Genomic DNA, 19,878 nt, shown 5'->3' on the forward strand with positions numbered 1-19,878 from the left:
GGTGCAGAACAAAACAATCAGACCGCCTCTAGGCGAGAGGCTAAAATTAGGCCGGTCGGCCGGCGCCTGGCGTGCGCCAAAAACAATTCGCTATCTTTTTTTGAGGATCAACGTTGCCGCATTTATTTAACCAACATAGCTGGGAGTGTCATCAGCGATTACAGAAAAAACAAAGTCTGGGGGACCCCATCAACAACTTACATAATTCATCACCTACTCCTACTTTTGCGAACTTATGTGCAGCAACGTTGGCAGAACGACGAACCCATTTCACTCGGAACTCACTACACGAACCCAGCAACTCCTTTGACCTCTTGAATGCACGGCCCCACTGCAGCCAAGTTCTGTTCGGGATCCTTGAGCATTTGCACAACTGCTCTATCATCAAGCTCAAGATGGACTCTCTGAACACCAAGATCAATCGCAAGCTGTAAACCTCGTCTGCAGGCAAGGATCCCCGTGGCTTCTGGGTCCGTGATGTTTGGAAGGGAGTGGCAAACTCCCGCCATGAAAGCCCCACTGTGATCTCTGAGAACCGCACCCCCTCCTCCCTTCCCACCATGCCTAGAGACCGCGCCATCGGAATTCACCTTCACCCAATCCTGAGCAAAGGGATCACATTTCTGAACAATGGTTGGTTTAGGAATTTTGTCATCCACCTCATGGGTGCTCCGCCGCTCCATCAGATGTGAATAAACTGTCTCTGTAATTTCATGTGGGTGGGTGATCCTTCTTCCATCTTTGGCATCATTACGAGCCAGTCATAGCCCGTACGTTGCCATCACCACCACTTCTTTTTCCTCCTCGGTAGCACCAGCAAACCATCCTAGTAACCAGCTGAAGAGTGTCTTCTGGGGGTCCATAGGAAACGGTGGGATCGCCACCGTTACACCCTTCTGTGAAGACAAATGGTGCCAGAACTGAGCTGAGTGTTGATAGGCCCAAAATCTGTGATGAATAGTTTCTTCCCTTCCACAAGCAACACAAAAGACTCCTGGGTTGATCCGACGTCGATGGAGCTCAGAGCCCACAACGAGGCCATTCTGCATCATTCTCCACATATGGATTTTTGCTTTCCCAGGCGCGTTCGTGCTCCACAGGCTTAAGTATCCCTTGCGTTGCTGAACCGAGTTCGAAGAGGCTGGCTGTCGAGACCTCACTCGCTTAAGAGACATAGCCAAATGATATGATGACCTCACATTGAATACTCCATTCTTGGTACAGTTCTAGGCCAAGTAGTCGGCAACTCCAATCCCGCTAACAGTGATCTGCTTGATATCCATAGCATCTGAAGGGGTGAACATAGCATCGACCTTATTTGCATCCCATTCTGAGCCCTTGGCAGTCAGCATATCGGCCACTCTAGTAACACTCGGCAGGAATATTTGACCCAGTGGCCTCAAGAAACCTTGCCTTGGGATCCAATAATTATCATGGTGGATATTGATGCTTGAACCATCTCCAATACGCCATATTAGCCCCTCACTCAGAAGATTTCGTCCATGCAAGATGCTTTTAAAAGTGAATGAAGCATTGGAGGGGAAAGTGGCCGACAAGATTGAACAATCCTTGAAGTAACGAGCCTTAAGTACCCTAGCAACCAGAGAGGTGGGAACCTCTAAAATGCGCCATGCTTGTTTTGCCAACAGAGCTTGGTTGAAAGCTTCAGGGTCGCGAAGACCCATGCCTCCCGCCCGCTTTGAGGCACAAATCTTCTCCAACGAGATCCGATGCACCTTCCTTTCACCATTCATCACACTCCACCAGAATTTTGAAGAGATTGAAGTCAGATTCCGACACGTTTGCTTTGTGAGGTGGAACAACTCATGGTAAAAGTAGGGGTGGCTTGGAGGCCCGATTTGACCAAGACTTCTCTTGCTGTCTTTGATAGACTTGGTCCCTTCCAACCAGTGACCTTACCTTCCGAGCTCTTAGTCACATACTTAAAAGTACCCTGCTTTGATCTTCCTACTTGATTTAGCAGTCCAAGGTACCTCTCACTCAGTGCTTCAGAAGAAATACCTATCCCCCCTTTTAGCTGCTCCTTCACATCACCCAGACAGCCCTTACCAAAGTAAATGGAAGATGTCTGAAGATTAACCTTCTATCCGGATGCTCGTTCATACTTTATTAAGATCTCCTTCAGAGCATTCATGTTCTCCCTCGACCCTTCCAAAAAAACAATACTGTCATCCGCGAAGAGCAAATGTGTCACATGGGGGTCAGTGCCCCCAAATGACACCCCCTTAATCAACAGCTCACTTTGGGCTCTCCTTAGCACTGGAGAGAAACCCTCCTCCACACAAAAAAGAAACAGATAGGGGGAAAGAGGGTCCCCCTGCCTTAGGCCACTTGAAGGTAAGAAATCCCTTCAGAATCCACCATTTAGCTTGACACAGAATTTCGCAAACGAAACACACCTCATAATCATCTAAATCCACTGGTCTGCACACCCAATTTTATGGAGCATCTGCTCTAGAAAGCTTCATTCACCCCTATCATAAGCCTTCATCATATCCAATTTAACAGCACAAAGAGGTTTCTTCCTCTTTCTAGTTTGGATTGCGTGCACACATTCATAGGCCACAAAGACATTATCAGAGATAAGGCGACCCGATACAAATGCACTTTGTTCTTCAGAGATAAGCACGGGCAAGATGTTCGATGAGCTAACCTTAGGGATCATGACGATAATTGTACCATTAAAAGATTCCAGGGTTGCCGCCCCAGACAGAAACTCTTTGACAGCGCGCGGCACACATCATCTTTCACCGAAGCCCAGTGGCGCTATCAATTGTTGTAATATACTCTCTCCGTTCCGTAATATAAGAGCGTATTTTATACTATATACTTTTTTCGTTTGGAGGAATTTGTTGTAGAGTAATAAAAATTCCTAACCACCGCGTCCAACTTCTTTTACAAGTCCTATAGCTGCACGGGCGCTCATAGAGGTAGGGTGTGCGTGTGTGTTCATAAGGATGAGTGTATCTGCGTGTATAAGCACTTGCGTCTATACTGATGTTAAAAGAAAAGAGTCGTTTTCCAAAACGATATCGTATATAATTAAGTTACCCAAATTCTCTTCCGTCAAAATAAATAAAAGTAAAAACCTACTGTACCTAGATTAGACTCTCCAAAAACTCCTAGCTAGGCTGGCTTACAGCAAGCCGACGATGTCGACCAAACGACGTGCTCGAGGGTGCAGCAGGGCCGCGACGGCGTCAGCGCCGGCGAGGGAACCCCTCCCGGTCGATCTCCTGCTCGAGATAGTCGTGTGCACCGACGGCATAACCGTCGTCCGCTGCGCCGCCACCTGCAGGATCCTCCGCCGCGCCATCGTCGACCTGGCCTTCCGCCGCCCCCTCGCGCTCCTATCTGCGACCGATCGCCGCGGCTTCGACCCCTCCCTCCTCCTCGGTGTTTCCTTCCAGCGACGGCGTCACATCCCTCGTGTGATCCCCACCCCAACTCCACCCCAGATCCACATCCGCCCGGGCACCCACAGCCTCCCGGACTCGTTCGAGCCCCGGACGTCTCGCGACGGCCTGCTCCTCCTCTGCCGGTACCGGTCAGGCAACCTCCAGCTGCGCGTCTGCAACACCTTCACCGGAGACGTAACCTCTTTGCCCAAAATCGACTTGTCCTACGCGCCCGTCTTCCTCAGCGTCGGCGACGCCGGTGGCTCCTACGAGCAGTGGCGGAGACAGGGGGGACCAGCAGGGGCCTTGGCCCCCCCTAACATCTGAGATTTATTGCTAATTTGCTGATGAAGACTGTAAATTTTGTGATTATTTGCTGCTCAGATCATGTTTTTTCTTTGGTTTGGCCCTCCCTGATCTGTTTCAGCAGCACTCGGCCCCCTCAATCCTTTTTTTCTGCCTCCGCCACTGCCTACGAGCTGCTCATCTCCGGCAGGCACCTGCGGTTCCGGACCTTCTCCTCCAAGCATGGCCAATGGGGCATCATCCGCCAAGCCTCCGTCGCCGAGCACTACCAAAAGCCGAAACGGCTGTTTGTCTCCCGTCCCGCCGTCATCGGCCGCACCGTCTTCTGGCTCTGCCTCCTGAAAATCCATGGGTACCAGTACCGCCCGGACGGCATCGTAGCTCTGGACGTCGACGCGGCAGAGGCGACGACCATGAACCTCCCGCCAGGCTGCACCTCCACAACCACAGGGATCCTTCCTGACGAAGACAAGCACCTCCTCTTGGCCTCCGTGCGTGGCCGTCTGAGCTTGCTCGTCGCCATGAGATGTGGGATATCAATGTGGACTTTCACGCCGGCCTCGTCGCCTGAGTCCACGGCGACGTGGAACTGGCGGCTGGTGATCGGTAGGGTGGAGTTTGAGAAGCAGGTGGATCTGGTCGGCTCGCCTCCTCCATATGTTATTGAGGGGTTCGGAGAGAGGAGCGGCACAGTTGTCGTGCGGAGCAGCAACGAGCTCCTCCGGGTTGATCTAGGAACCAAGGTTGTCACCAGGCTCCATAGCTCGAGAAATGCGTTGGTCACGTACCCGTTTTTGTTCTGGCACGAGGAAGATCTGGTCTCTTTGCTTCAAGCCATGACGTATTTCTGAACATTCATGTAGCTAGGTCATGCTCTGTCTATTCCATTATTTACTGCATTATTTGTACGTTATTATGGGTATATAGAGTGCTAATTGAGGTGATGTCTTTTCTTTCGCAAACTGTGTAATTCGGGAACAGTGATATTCGAATTGTTGCCGAAACTGTGTAATGTTTTAACACACAATTTTGCACATTCATACACAGTGATCGCGAGGATGTGCGTTGACTCGTTGGCTGGGCATTTGGGGTAGCTGCCAGCCCATCCAAGTTCAAGCCCCGGCTTTGACATGCGGCGCTCGAGGAGTTTCTCCTATAAAAAAAATGCCAACGAGGGTTAGCCCTTGGGTTGGTCTCATTTTTTTAGGGAGCACCTGGAACTCAGCTAGCTGAAATTTATCTATGGTCTCATTCACATGACATCATCATATATATTGGCATTTTTTTCTTCTCCCATTGATCTGCACGTGTCATGTTGTGTTTTTGGGCTTGGCCTTTTGTTTCGCTGTAGCTCGTGCTAGAGCATACTACAAGGAGTCCATAAGAGAAGCACGTACGTCTGAGTGGGCTGGCCTGTACAACATATTTTAGTTTTCAAAACACGGTTTTGGAGTGTTTTCTTCGCTGTCTTAAAAAAGAGTATTTTCTTCGTCGATTTTCAGGTTTTACATAGTTCTGCAGTAATCACCAGCATGATGCCTAGCATAGGATCTATCCTGCTTTTGTCCCATGCATTATTTATTTATTAAAAATCCATCAAATTGTCTTAAAAATGATGAAGTTTGCAGTTTGTTTGTAGGAAATTGGTCGCTACTCCTATGCCTCGGCTGACAGTCTCCTTTTGTTGCCGGGGGATAGATTTTCATTAGCTATATGTACACACACAAAAAAAATACTATCTAGCTGGGCTTGTCATCACATAAAAAAAGACGCATTTAGAAGACTGACAATTGCGACCTGACTTCAAATACTTGCAGTTGCGACCCGATCTTAAAAACTTGCAGTTACGACCGAACCATGAAAACTTGCAGTTGTGATCCAACTTTAAAAACTTGCAGTTGCGACTCAACTATGAAAACTTGCAGTTGCGACCCGACTTTGAAAACTTACAGTTGCGACCCGACTTTGAATACTTGCAGTTACGACGCGATCTTGAAAATATGAAGTTACGACCCGACCTGAAAACCTGCAGTTATGACCCGACCATGAAAACATGCAGTTGCGACCCGACCTTGAAAACTTGCAGTTGCAACCCGACTTTGAAAACTTGCAGTTGCGACCAGACCTTAAAAATGTGCAGTTACGACCCCGGTATTGAAAACTTGCAATTGCGAGCCGACCTTGAAAACTTACGGTTGCGACTTGACTTTGAAAACTTATGGTTGTGGCCTAGAAAATGTGCGGTTACGACCTGGCCTTGACAACTTGCAATTGCGACCCGACCTTGAAAACTTGCGATTGCAACCCGACTTTGAAAACTTTTGGTTGTGACCAGATTTGCGGTTGTGACCCAGCCTTGAATATTTGTAGTTGTGACCCGACTTTGAAAACTTGTTGTTGCGACCCGACTTGGAAAATTTGAAGTTGTGACCCGACTTTGAATACTTGCAGTTGCGACCACAACTAAAACCTTGCAGTTGCAACCCCACATGAAAGCTTGTAGTTACAACCGAACTTGAAAATATTCAGTTGAGATCCAACTTGAAAACTTGCAGTTGCGACTAGATTCAAAAACTTGCATTTACAACCCCGACTTGAAAGCCTGCAATCGCGACCACCTTTGAAAAATAGTTGTCTGCGAGCAGTTTTTGGAAACCACGAGGTTGCGACTCCATCTAAAAACAAACACTTGCAACTTGGCTTGATGGATTGCAATTACCACCAAATTTGAAAAACTTTGTTGTTGTGACCGGACTTAAAAACTTTGGCCACACAAATTTTTTGACAGAAAAACTCAGGGAACAAGCATTTCTACCAAATAGGAGGCGTGGGTATTGATATCGTTAGAGTACAAAAAGACACAAAAAGATTAAATAAAAATGAGGAATAAAAATAATAGATAAATTGAATGATGAAAAAGTAGGAAACAAGAAATATACAAAATGGAAAAATGGAAGAGAACAATGAAAAAAATAGTGAAATCCCTAATAAATCAAATTTTCAATCTATGGTAACAAATGAATATTAGGCTAAAAAAATGAATACACGAAATTAGGCAAAGGGGGAAGAGAGGAATAATGTTCTAGTACATGTAGTGAAATAAAAAAAAATTATAAGAGTGAAAAATGCAAGCAGCTAGCAACTATTCGCATCCTTAGATCATATCATATTTCTCTTATTCGGCTGGGTAAGAAAAAGATGAAGAAAAGCCCATATAGCCCAGCTCCGTAAGCAAAATACAAAAAAGGTAGTACTCATTCACCTGGGCTACGCCCTGTACAAGACCTAGAGCAGCGTCGCTCGGATTGAAAGGCCGAATTGAGTACAACGCTGAAAAAAAGACTACAATCTGATGTTTGACAGATCGGAAGGTCAAAAACGTGACTGAGACCATACTTAAAACTCAGCTAGCTGAGTTTCAGCAAAACCGTTTTTTTTATCGGTTTTGCTAAAACTCATTCGAATGAGAAATAGATTGGTCTCATTCACTTTTCCAACCGTCGGATCCAGCTGCGCCGCGATTCGTGTTTGTCAACGTGGAGAGCTTCGTAGCGACGTGTGCGCGCCCATCTGGTGTTCAGCTTGCGACCTGGCCCCTTTTTTTTGTCTTTGCAGTCCGGCCCGGACTGTTTTTGACGCAAAAGCCCAGACCTGCCTAGAATAGGATCTGCTAGTTTTTTATGAGCAAATCTGTTGCTGACGGAGTGGCTTCAATTTTTTCTTTTTTTGGGCAAGCAAGAGAATCCTGGCTACTGCACATTGCTCCAATCTTTATATCAGCGGCCTCCAGTACTGTAGTGTCATGCCCTTTCTTTGTTTTTTTTTGTTATGGGAATGCAGACCTTAACTTTTTTATTGATTTTTTTGTTTTCTTCTACAGCACATTTTTGTGTAATACCTTTTCCTTGTTCTAATTCATCCCAAGGTCATGTTTTTTGTGTTTTCCCCGTATATGTAGGATGGTGTGCCCAATCTGCCATTCACATTGTGGGAGCGATAACGAGCAGAGTTTTCATATTGTTATCCGTGATGACTCTGAAGCTTCAGCGGTAATCTTTTTTCTTCTTTTCTTAATTGTTTTTTCTTGCCGTCATTTTATTAACATGAAAGCATTTTTTTCTTTTTTTGATATATTTCATGTTTTTCCCTTTTTTTTTGTTTTGTCAACAGAACATTCCATGCATTGCAAGGAATAAGTTTAAGCAGGTGTCTGAGTTGAACTTTAAGGTGGCCGGCGACGGCATTTTTTTTCTTAGTTTTTTGTTAGTACCACCCTCCCCCTGAGCGTAACTGCAACTTAGCAAACCCAAGCGTAACCGGGCGTTGGGGGGAGGGCTTGTCGGCGTCGATAAAAATTGGTTTCCATTTTTTTGTTAGGGTTTTTTGTTGTAGTCTCAACCGCCCCAACCCAAGCGCAATCGCAAGTCCGCACACCCAAGCCCAAATGGGTGGAGGGTTGTCGGCGTCGATGAAATCGGTTTCCATTTCTTTCTGTTAGGGGTTTTCTGTTGTTGTAGTTGCAACCGCCCCAACCCGAGCGCAATCACAACTCAGCACACCCAAGCACAACCGAGGGTCGGGGCGGAGGGTTGTCGGCGCCGATGAAATCGGTTCCATTTTTTTGTACTTGCAACCGCCCCAACCCGAGCGCAATCGCAACTCGGCACACCCAAGCGCAATTGCAAGACATATAACATGACCGCAACCGGGGGTCTGGCGGAGGGTTGTCGGCATCGATGAAATCGGTTTCCATTTTCTGTTTGTTAGGTTTTGTTGTTGTTGTAGTTGCAACCGCCCAAACCCCAGCGCAATCGCAACTCAGCACACCCAATCACAACCGGGGGTCTGGGTTGGAAGGAAAGTTGCCAGGGCCAGTTACATGTGTTGGGAAACGTTGCATGGAAAACAATAAAAATTCTACGCACATGCAAGAACTATCAAGGAGATGCATAGCAACGAGAGGTTTATGTGTTCTGTCATTTTGTCTTTATTGCAAATATGTTTTGCTTTTTTTCCTTTTATTTCCTAACACGGTTTTCACCTTTTTTTCCTTTTTGTTTGTATTTGTTGATATCACATAGAAAATCCTGAAGAAATTTGTTCAACCATTGAACATGGCTCCAGAAGGGGTTGTTGATATCACATATGTTTTGTTTTGCTTTCTGTTTCTGTTTTGTAGTTTTGCAATTGCCCTAGTTGCAAGTCCACCATCGACTCGCAACTATGGGTGCCCGCATGCCACTTGCAAGTAGAACATCAACAACTAGGGTTGATTACTCGATGCCACTTGCAACTCAACCATCAACTTGCAACTCGTCCTTTTGTTGTTGTTTTGCAATTGCCCTAGTTGCAAGTCAACCATGGAATGGCAACTGTGGGGGCCTGCATACCACTTGCAAATTGATCCTCGACTCGCAACTGGTCTATTTTTTGTATGTAGTGTTTGCAATTGCCCTAGTTCCAAGTCAACCATCGACTCACAACTATAGGGGGCCTGCATCCCACTTGCAAATAGACCCTCGACTCGCAACTGGTCTATTCTTTTTGTACTTTTGTAATTGCCCTAGTTGCAAATCCACTATCGACTCGCAACTGGTCTGTTTTTTTTCTAGTTTTGTAATTGCCCTAGTTGCAAAGTCCAACATCGACTCGCAACTGTGGGTGCCCGCATGCCACTTGCAAGTAGAACATCGACTCGCAACTAGGGTTGTTTACTCGATGCCACTTGCTACTCGACCAACAACTTGCAACTCGGCTTTTTTGTTGTTGTTTGCAATTGCCCTAGTTGCAAGTCAACCATCGACTCGCAACTGTCGTAGTTGCGACTGCTCCAACCGCAACTACGGAACATATAATGTGACCGCAACTAGAGGTTGGGGGATAGCTGTCGGCACCGATGAAATCGGTTCCAATTTTTTTGTTAGGTCTTTTTGTTGTAGTTGCAACCGCTCCAACCCGGAGCAATTTGCAACTCAGCACACCCTAGTGCAACTACAGGACATATGATGCAACCGCAACTAGGGGTTGGGGGAAGGGTTGTCAACGTCGATGGAATACAAGCAACTATGGGGCCCGCATGTTACTTGCAAGCGGACCATCGGCTTGCAACTTTGGATGGTTACTCGATGTTAGTTGCACCTCAACCCTGGACTTGCAACTAGACAATTTTTTTGTGCTGCTTCGTAATTGCCCCGGTAGCATGTCCACAATCGTCTCGCAACTGCGAGGGCCCGCATGCCACTTGCAAGTAGACCATCGACTCGCAACTGCTCTTTTGTGTTGTTGTATGTTGTTGTTTTTGTTCTTGTTCCTGGTTGTTGATGTTATTGTTGTTGTGTTGGTTGTTGGGGGTGTTTACTCGATGCCACTTGCAGCTTGACCGTCTACTAGCAAATGGTCTACTTGCAAATAGACCATTGACTCGAACTGGTCTGTTTTTTTACTTTTGTAATTGTCCTCCTTGTAAGTTCACCATCGAACCACAACTGTGGGTGCCCGCATGCCAGTTGCAAGTAGACCATCGACTCGCAACTAGGGTTTTTTTACTTGATGCCACTTGCTACTCGACCAACAACTTGCAACTCGGCTTTTTTGTTGTTGTTTGCAGTTGCCCTAGTTGCAAGTCAACTATCGACTCGCAACTGTGGGGGTCCCCATGCCACTTGCAAATAGACCCTCGACTCACAACTGGTCTTATTTTTTACTTTTATAATTGCCCTAGTTGCAAGTCCACAATCGAGTCACAATTTTGTGGGTGCCCCGCATGCCACTTGCATGTAGACCATCGACTCACGACTGGTCTGTTTTTTTCTTGTTGTTAGGTCATTTTGTCGTAGTTGCGACTGCTCCAACCGCAACTATGAAACATATAATGTGACCGCAACTAGAGGTCGGGGGATAGCTGTCGGCACCGATGAAATCGGTTCCAATTTTTTTGTTAGGTCTTTTTGTTGTAGTTGCAACCGCTCCAACCTGGAGCAATTTGCAACTCAGCACACCCTAGTGCAACTACAGGATATATAATGCAACCGCAACTAGGGGTTGGGGGATGGGTTGTCAACGTCGATGGAATACAAGCAACTGTGGGGCCCACGTGTTACTTGCAAGCGGATCATCGGCTTGCAACTTTGGATGGTTACTCGATGTTAGTTGCAACTCAACCCTAGACTTGAAACTAGCCAATTTTTGTGTGCTGCTTCATAATTGCCCCGGTAGCATGTCCACAATCGTCTCGCAACTGCGAGGGCCCGCATGCCACTTGCAAGTAGACCATCGACTCGCAACTGCTCTTTTGTGTTGTTGTTTGTTGTTGTTTTTGTTCTTGTTCCTGGTTGTTGATGTTATTGTTGTTGTGTTGGTTGTTGGGGGTGTTTACTCGATGCCACTTGCAGCTTGACCGTCTACTAGCAAATGGTGTACTTGCAAATAGACCATCGACTCGAAACTGGTCTGTTTTTTTACTTTTATAATTGTCCTCCTTGTAAGTTCACCATCGAACCGTAACTGTGTGTGCCCGCATGCCAGTTGCAAGTAGATCATCAATTCGCAACTAGGGTTGTTTTACTTGATGCCACTTGCAAGTAGACCATGGACTTGCAACTGGTTTGTTTTCTGTATGTAGTTTTTGCAATTGCCCTAATTGCAAGTCCATCATTGACTCGCAACCGTGGAGGGCCCGCATGCCAATTACAAATAGACCCTCGACTCGCACCTGGTCTGTTATTTTTTGTAGTTTTGTAATTGCCCTAGTTGCAAGTCCACCATCGACTCGCAACTGTGGGTGCCCGCATGCCACTTGCAAGTAGACCATCGACTCACAACTAGGGTTGTTTACTCGATGTCACTTGCAACTCGACCATCAACTTGGGAGTCCACCATTTTTCTTTTTGACTTGCAACTATGATTCTTTGTGTTCATGCCTCTTTTTTTGCAAGTCCAACCTTTTTTGATTCGATAGTTTATATTTCACAAACACTTTTTTCCGTATCTTTCTGAAGCTAAAATTTTACAACCAAGCGCCAACTAACTTGAGAGCCTCTAGTTGTTACTCCTTAGTGAACACACAACTATATATTTTTTTTCCTTTTTTCGTCTCTTTTTTTGTTGATTTTTGTTGTAGGCGCACTAGTGTTTTTTAGTGACCTTTTTTTAATCTCAATATTTTTACAACGACAGACCCCCAAAATGCTTTCTCTATGTGTTTTTAGACTAAACACAGTGTTCTGTAGTCAACTGCCATTTTTAAACTTTTTTAGGGGGGTTTTCTGCATGATCTCCACAGCAACAATGGTTCTTCGATGTATATCCACACAAACACATTTATTTTTGCATTTATTTTGTCTCCCATTTGCACTGTTTGAATCGGTGGCGCAGAGGAGGAGGAGGAGACGGGGACGACAAGCTCGAAGCCTTTGGCGAATGAGATGGCCGTGGACGAGCCTCCCGCTCCGCACCTCTGCTCGACGCACGGGGCATCCGATTTGGAGACGGCGAGGCAAATACATTTTAAAACATTTTTAATACATAATGAATGTTGTTTAATGATATTATACATTTTCAAATGCATCTTTATATTTTTAACAGGATTTTTTTATATGTGAGAACACTTTTTGTGAAATATCATAACAAATGTAAAGTATATATATATTTCATTTTTTTTCTACAAGGAGCATGAAAAATAGAAAAACTTAAACAGGAAAAAACAAAAAAAAACTTCAACATTTTCTATAAGAAGCATCAAAACCAAACAGAAAACCGGTAGAGAACTGCACATTAGAAAAATTATACAAAGGACAAACTTAGGCCGGACGTTGCTTGTGGCAACGCTGCTGCTGGCAAAAAAACAATCCCAGCCAAGCACAAATCGTACTAACAGAGAAAGAAAACCAAGGTAGAAGCAACTGGATCGTGCGACGCAATTTTTTTGGGCTTCTCCGCGCGTGCGTGAACAACAGACATCAAAAACTGGTAAGCAACAACCAAAAACTGACGGGCCAAACCGGAAAACAACAACTAAAACCAGCCCAAACTAAAAACTGGCCCAGTGGACGAAACAAGTCAAAAGGGGGACTCAACCGGGCTGCAACAACAGGGGATGACGTCATGTGAACGAGACCATACTTATGTCTCAGCTAGATGAGTTCTAGGCGCTCCCTTTTTTTATACATAGTGATGGTCTTTTCTTTCGCAAACTGAAACCCTCAAAGTGGGCTCTACTTTATTAATATCAACATCGCAAACAACGTAGTACAAAGAGGAATGTCCCTAAAGAAAAGGAAACTGCTTCAAAAGCCATTTTGAAATTACATCGAGATGCTTTACCACAAAGGATAGATCAACCAGAGGAAGATATGCATGAGAAAACCTTTTTGCCGAGAGTTTAGGCCCAATGCAACATTGAATAAATCTACAAGTCACTACCGGAAAAACTGCGTAAGCCGAGTACTGTTCTCGGTAACATTAAGTACACGGTAGAAATAGGCTTTTGCCGAGACACGGACATCGTTAATTGGGCAAAGCTAAAACACTCGGCTTAAAGTAAGGCCCTGTTTGGTTCATAAGTCCTACGATTTTTTTTAGTTCCAACTTATAAGTTCCAAGTCCCTAAAAAGTCCCTAACTGTTTGGTTCCTGGAACTTATAAGTTCCTATAAGACTATATTATAACTATAAGTCCCTATAAGTCCCTTCTTGAGAGTCTTATTTAATAAGTCCCAAATGCCCACTTTAAGTCCCTATAAGTCCCTCCTGTTTAGTTTAGATGGGACTTATAGGGACTTTTTTAAGTCCCTAGACCAATAAGTCCCTGAAGACAAACACCCTCTAACTATATGCTGAGACCTAAACACATCACACCCAACAACAAGGGGCCACATGGCACGACCATTGGCGAATGATGGCTCCATGACAGTGGGTACCCTTAGCCGGGAGCCACTCGGCAAAGAGGATTTTATGTTTAATATAACTCATATAAAAGTAGCCTATGTTCAAGCATTACATAGATTCAACCACCATTGCATAATTTACATAGGTTCAACCACCATTGGTTTCTTTTTAACCCTCACCCGCCGCTTTCTCTAACCCTAGGCCGTCGCCACCTCTTGAATTCATTTTCCCTGTCGCCGCTCCTCCATGTTGTACTGCCGCCGTCGGAAGCCTGACCGGAGGCCGCGTAGAAAAAGGACCATCTCCTAGGGAGGATCTAGCAATCGAGAGGAACTGTGTCCAGGTTGTGAAGGAAGTGTGGGGCCGATAATTCATCCTGGAGCCCGGGCTCATCTGCTCCCGCTCAGTAAAAAATTCAAAAAGAAATACTAGAAAAATTCAAACAATTCCATTTTTTTATGGTGGTAGATAATTTGATGCGTGAGATGCGCCCCAAAATTCAACTCATTTGGACATCTGAGCAGCTCTCGGCAAAAAAGACAAATCGGATCAAAATAGTGCGTGAACAGTACACATTTTTACAGACCCTGATTTTGTCTTTTTTGCCGAGAGCTGCTCAGATGCTCAAATGAGTTGATTTTTGGGGCGCACCTCACGCGTCAAATTATCTACCACCACAAAAAAAATTGGAATTTTTTGAATTATTCTAGTATTTATTTGAATTTTTTTCTAAGCATGGGTGCAGATGAGCCCGGGAGCCAAAACTCTGCGTCCGTGTGGGGCCTGTTACTTCGGTGGCCTCAAAAAATGTTGTGTGCCCAAAGGAGGCCATCACATGACACGTGTCAGGCCCTGGCTTATTTTGGGCCTGCCTGCAAAAATTGGGACATTAACTACATTTCTAGGGTTTTAATGCAGGAAACTCAAGAACTAAACGACAGCCACATGAAATCAATGTCAAAACCATGTTCAAGAATTTATCCGATTAACCAGTTAACTTCCCGATTAATCCCTACTCATACGGTCACCGAGTAGCCGATTAACTGATTAATCGCCCGAGTAATTGATTAAATCGCCGATTAACTTGCCGATTAGCCTATTAATCCCCTACTCGTCAGCCAACCGAGCAGCTACCAGTTAACGATTTCCTCAACAATCGAAAGCGAAAAATCCTATATTTTGTATTTTCCCTGTGCATAGGACACGCGCAGCTGCAGGAGAGCCAGCCTCGCTATTGGGGGACAATGTAGCTCAGTGGCATGCCAAATGCAGTAGTTTAAATCCACGAAAAATATTATGATGCTGGAAATCCACTGGACCTAACACGTGGTCGTCGTATATTCCCTATAGTTTGTGATAAAATTTGAGCGCATTTTGCCGAAGCCTGACCGGAGGCCACGTAGAAACAAGACCACTCGGAAGGAGGATCTAACTATCGAGAGGGAACATGTCTGGTTTTTCAAGAAAGTGCAGGGCCTGTTACTCTGTTGGTCTCGTAACTTTTTGTGCGCTCAAAGGAGGCCATCACATGACACGTGCCAGGCACTGGCTTTTGTTGGCCCCCCTGTGATATTTTGGACATTAATTGCATTCTTAGGGCTTTAAATTAATGTGGGAAATTCCATATCCGACCGAGGGCCACACGAAATAAAATTCGGAGCTGTCTGGAAAATCCTATATGTTGTATTTTCTCCATGTGTAAGCCACGCGGCAGGAGCCGAAGCTAAGGAGGAGCACCATAGTGGGTGGCGAGGCGGGTGAGGGTGCGGTCCAGCGGCTTCTTGAAGAGATGAAGGTGGCCGACGACCTCTTCGACGACAGGGATGATGATGGGTAGGAGCCCTACCTGATTTCTACTGTGCAACCTTCTTATTGTAGACGTTGTTGGGCCTCCAAGTGCAGAGGTTTGTAGGACAGTAGCAAATTTCCCTCAGGTGGATGACCTAAGGTTTATCAATCCGTCGGAGGCGTAGGATGAAGATGGTCTCTCTCAAACAACCCTGCAACCAAATAACAAGGAGTCTCTCGTGTCCCCAACACACCCAATACAATGGTAAATTGTATAGGTGCACTAGTTCGGCGAAGAGATGGTGATACAAGTGTAATATGGATGGTAGATATAGGTTTTTGTAATCTGAAAAATATAAAAACAGCAAGGTAGCAAGTAATAAAAGTGAGCACAAACATTATTGCAATGCTTCGAAACAAGGCCTAGGGTTCATACTTTCACTAGTGCAAGTTCTCTCAACAATAATAACATAATTAGATCATATAACTACCCCTCAATGTGCAACAAAGAGTCACTCCAAAGTCACTAATAGCTGAGGACAAACGAAGAGATTATTGTAGGTACGAAACCACCTCAAAATTATTCTTTCCGATCAATCCATTGGCCAATTCCTATAAGTGTCACAAACAGCCCTATAGTTCGTAGTAAAATAACACGTTAAGACACACATCAACCAAAATTCTAATGTCACCTAGATACTCCAGTGTCACCTCAAGTATCCGTGGGTATGATTATACAATATGCATCACACAATCTCAGATTCATCTATTCAACTAGCACAAAGAACTTCAAAGAGTTCCTCAAAGTTTCTACCGGAGAGTCAAGACAAAAACATGTGCCAACCCCTATGCATAAGTTCAGAAGGTCACTGAACCCGCAAGTTGATCACCAATACATACATCTAGTAGATCACGTGATATCCCATTGTCACCACAGATAAGCACATGCAAGACATACATAAAGTGTTCTCAAATCCTTAAAGACTCAATCCAATAAGATAACTTCAAAGGGAAAAATCAATCCATTACAGGAGAATAGAGGGGGAGAAATTGTTGGGGATCGTTGCAGAAATTAAAAAATTTTCTACATATCACCAAGATCAATCTATAGAGTAACTAGCAATGAGAGAGAGGGGAGTGCATCTTCATACCCTTGAAGATCGCGAGACGGAAGCGTTGCAAGAACGCGGATGAAGGAGTCGTACTCGAAGCGATTCATATCGCGGTGGATTTCGATCTGAGCGCCGAACAATGGCACCTCCGCGTTCAACACACGTGCAGCCTGGTGACGTCTCCCGCGCCTTGATCCAGCAAGGAGGAGGGAGAGGTTGAGTAAGATGGCTCCAACAGCAGCACAACGGCGTGGTGGTGATGGAGTGGCAGTTCTCCGGCAAGGCTTCGCCAAGCTCGCGCGGAGGAAGAGAGGTGTTGGGGAGGGGAGGGGTTGCGCCTTGGATGTGGTGCTGCAGCCCTTCCCTCACCCTCTATTTATATGGAGAAGGGGGAAGGGGTCTGGCCCCTCTAGATGAGATCTAGAGGGGGGGGGGGCGGCGGCCAAGGGGGAGGGGGCTTGCCCCCCAAGCAAGGGGGGCGCCCCCTTAGGGTTCCCCCCAACCCTAGGCGCATGGGCCCTAGGGGGGGTGGCGCCCAGCCCACTTAGGGGCTGGTTCCCTTCCACCTACATCCCATAAGGCCCTCCGGGACAGGTGGCCCCTCCCGGTGGACCCCCGGAACCCCTCCGGTGGTCCCCGTACAATACCGGTATACCCCCGAATATTTCCGGTGACCGTATGACGACTTCCCATATATAAATCTTCACCTCCAGACCATTCCAAAACTCCGCGTGACATCCGGAATCTCACCCGGGACTCCGAACAACATTCGGTAATCACATACAAATCTTCCTTATAACCCTAGCGTCATCGAACCTTAAGTGTGTAGACCCTACGGGTTCGGGAATCACGCAGACATGACCGAGACAGCTCTCCGGCCAATAACCAACAGCGGGATCTGGATACCCATGTTGGCTCCCACATGTTCCACGATGATATCATCGGATGAACCATGATGTCGAGGATTCAAGTAATCCCGTATACAATTCCCTTTGTCAATCGGTACGTTACTTGCCCGAGATTCGATCGTCGGTATCCCAATACCTCATTCGATCTCATTATCGGCAAGTCACTTTACTCATTCCGTAATGCATGATCCCGTGACTAACCACTTAGTCACATTGAGCTCATTATGATGATGCATTACCGAGTGGGCCCAGAGATACCTCTCCGTCATACGGAGTGACAAATCCCAGTCTCGATTCGTGCCAACCCAACAGATACTTTCGGAGATACCTGCAGTGCACCTTTATAGTCACCCAGTTACGTTGTGACGTTTGGTACACCCAAAGCACTCATATGGTACCCGGGAGTTACACAATCTCATGATCTAAGGAACTGATATTTGACATTAGAAAAGCTTTAGCAAACGAACTACACGATCGTGTGCTATGCTTAGGATTGGGTCTTGTCCATCACATCATTCTACTAATGATGTGATCCCGTTATCAATGACATCCCATGTCCATAGTCAGGAAACAATGGCCATCTGTTGATCAACGAGCTAGTCAACTAGAGGCTCACTAGGGACATGTTGTGGTCTATGTATTCACACATGTATCACGGTTTCTGGTCAATACAATTACAGCATGAATAGTAGACAATATCATGAACAAGGAAATATAATAATAATCATTTTATTATTGCCTCTAGGGCATATTTCCAACAGTCTCCCACTTGCGCTAGAGTCAATAATCTAGTTACACTGTGATGAATCGAACACCCATAGAGTTATGGTGTTGATCATGTTTTGCTCGCGGAAGAGGTTTAGTCAGCGGATCTGCGACATTCAGATCCGTATGTACTTTGCAAATATCTATGTCTCCATCTTGAACATTTTCACAAATGGAGTTGAAACGACGCTTGATGTGCGTGGTCTTCTTGTGAAACGTGGGCTCCTTGGCAAGGGCAATAGCTCAAATGTTGTCACAGAAGAGAGTCATCAGCCCCGACGCATTGGGAATAACTCCTAGGTCGGTAATGAACTCCTTCATCCAGATTGCTTCATGTGTTGCCTCCGAGGCTGCCATGTACTCCGCTTCACATGTAGATCCCGCCACGACGCTTTGCTTGCTACTGCACCAGCTTACTGCCCCACCATTCAAAATATACACGTATCCGGTTTGTGACTTGGAGTCATCCAGATCTGTGTCAAAGCTAGCATCGACGTAACCCTTTACAACAAGCTCTTCGTCACCTCCATCAACGAGAAACATATCCTTAGTCCTTTTCAGGTACTTCAGGATATGCTTGACCGCTGTCCAATGTTCCATGCCGGGATTACTTTGGTACCTTGCTACCAAACTTATGGCAAGGTTTACATCAGGTCTGGTACACAGCATGGCATACATAATAGACCCTATGGCCGAGGCATAGGGGATGACACTCATCTTTTCTTTATCTTCTGCCGAGGTCGGGCATTGAGCCAAGCTCAATTTCACACCTTACTACATAGGCAAGAACCCCTTCTTGGACTGATCCATATTGAACTTCTTCAATATCTTATTAAGGTATGTGCTTTGTGAAAGACCTATGAGGCGTCTCGATCTATCTCTATAGATCTTGATGCCTATTATATAAGCAGCTTCTCCAAGGTCCTTCATTGAAAAACACTTATTCAAGTAGGCCTTTATGCTATCCAAAAGTTCTATATCATTTCCCATCAATAGTATGCCATCCACATATAATATGAGAAATGCTACAGAGCTCCCACTCACTTTCTTGTAAATGCAGGCTTCTCCATAAGTCTGCATAAACCCAAACACTTTGATCATTTCATCAAAGCGAATGTTCCAACTCCGAGATGCTTGCACCAGCTCATAGATGGATCGCTGGAGCTTGCATACCTTGTTAGCATTCTTAGGATCGACAAAACCTTCTGGTTGCATCATATAAAATTCGTCCTTAAGATAGCCGTTAAGGAATGCCGTTTTGACGTCCATTTGCCATATCTCATAATCATAGAATGCGGCAATTGATAACATGATTCGGATGGACTTCAGCTTCCCTACGGGTGAGAAAGTCTCATCGTAGTCAACCCCTTGAACTTGTCGATAACCCTTAGCGACAAGTCGAGCTTTATAGATGGTAACATTGTTGGAGAACGTAGCAGAAATTCAAAATTTTCTACGCATCACCAAGATCAATCTATGGAGATTCTAGCAACAAGAGAGAGGGGAGTGTATCTTCATACCCTTGAAGATCGCAACGCAGAAGCGTTACAAGAACGCGGTCGGTGGCGTCGTTCACGAAGCGATTCAGATCGCGGCCGAATCCGATCTAAGCACCGAAGAACGGTGCCTCCGCATTCAACACACGTGCAGCTCGGTGACGTCTCCCGTGCCTTGATCCAGCAAGAAGAGAGGGAGA

This window comes from Triticum aestivum, chromosome 5B (assembly GCF_018294505.1).
Source record: "Triticum aestivum cultivar Chinese Spring chromosome 5B, IWGSC CS RefSeq v2.1, whole genome shotgun sequence".
NCBI lineage: Eukaryota > Viridiplantae > Streptophyta > Magnoliopsida > Poales > Poaceae > Triticum > Triticum aestivum.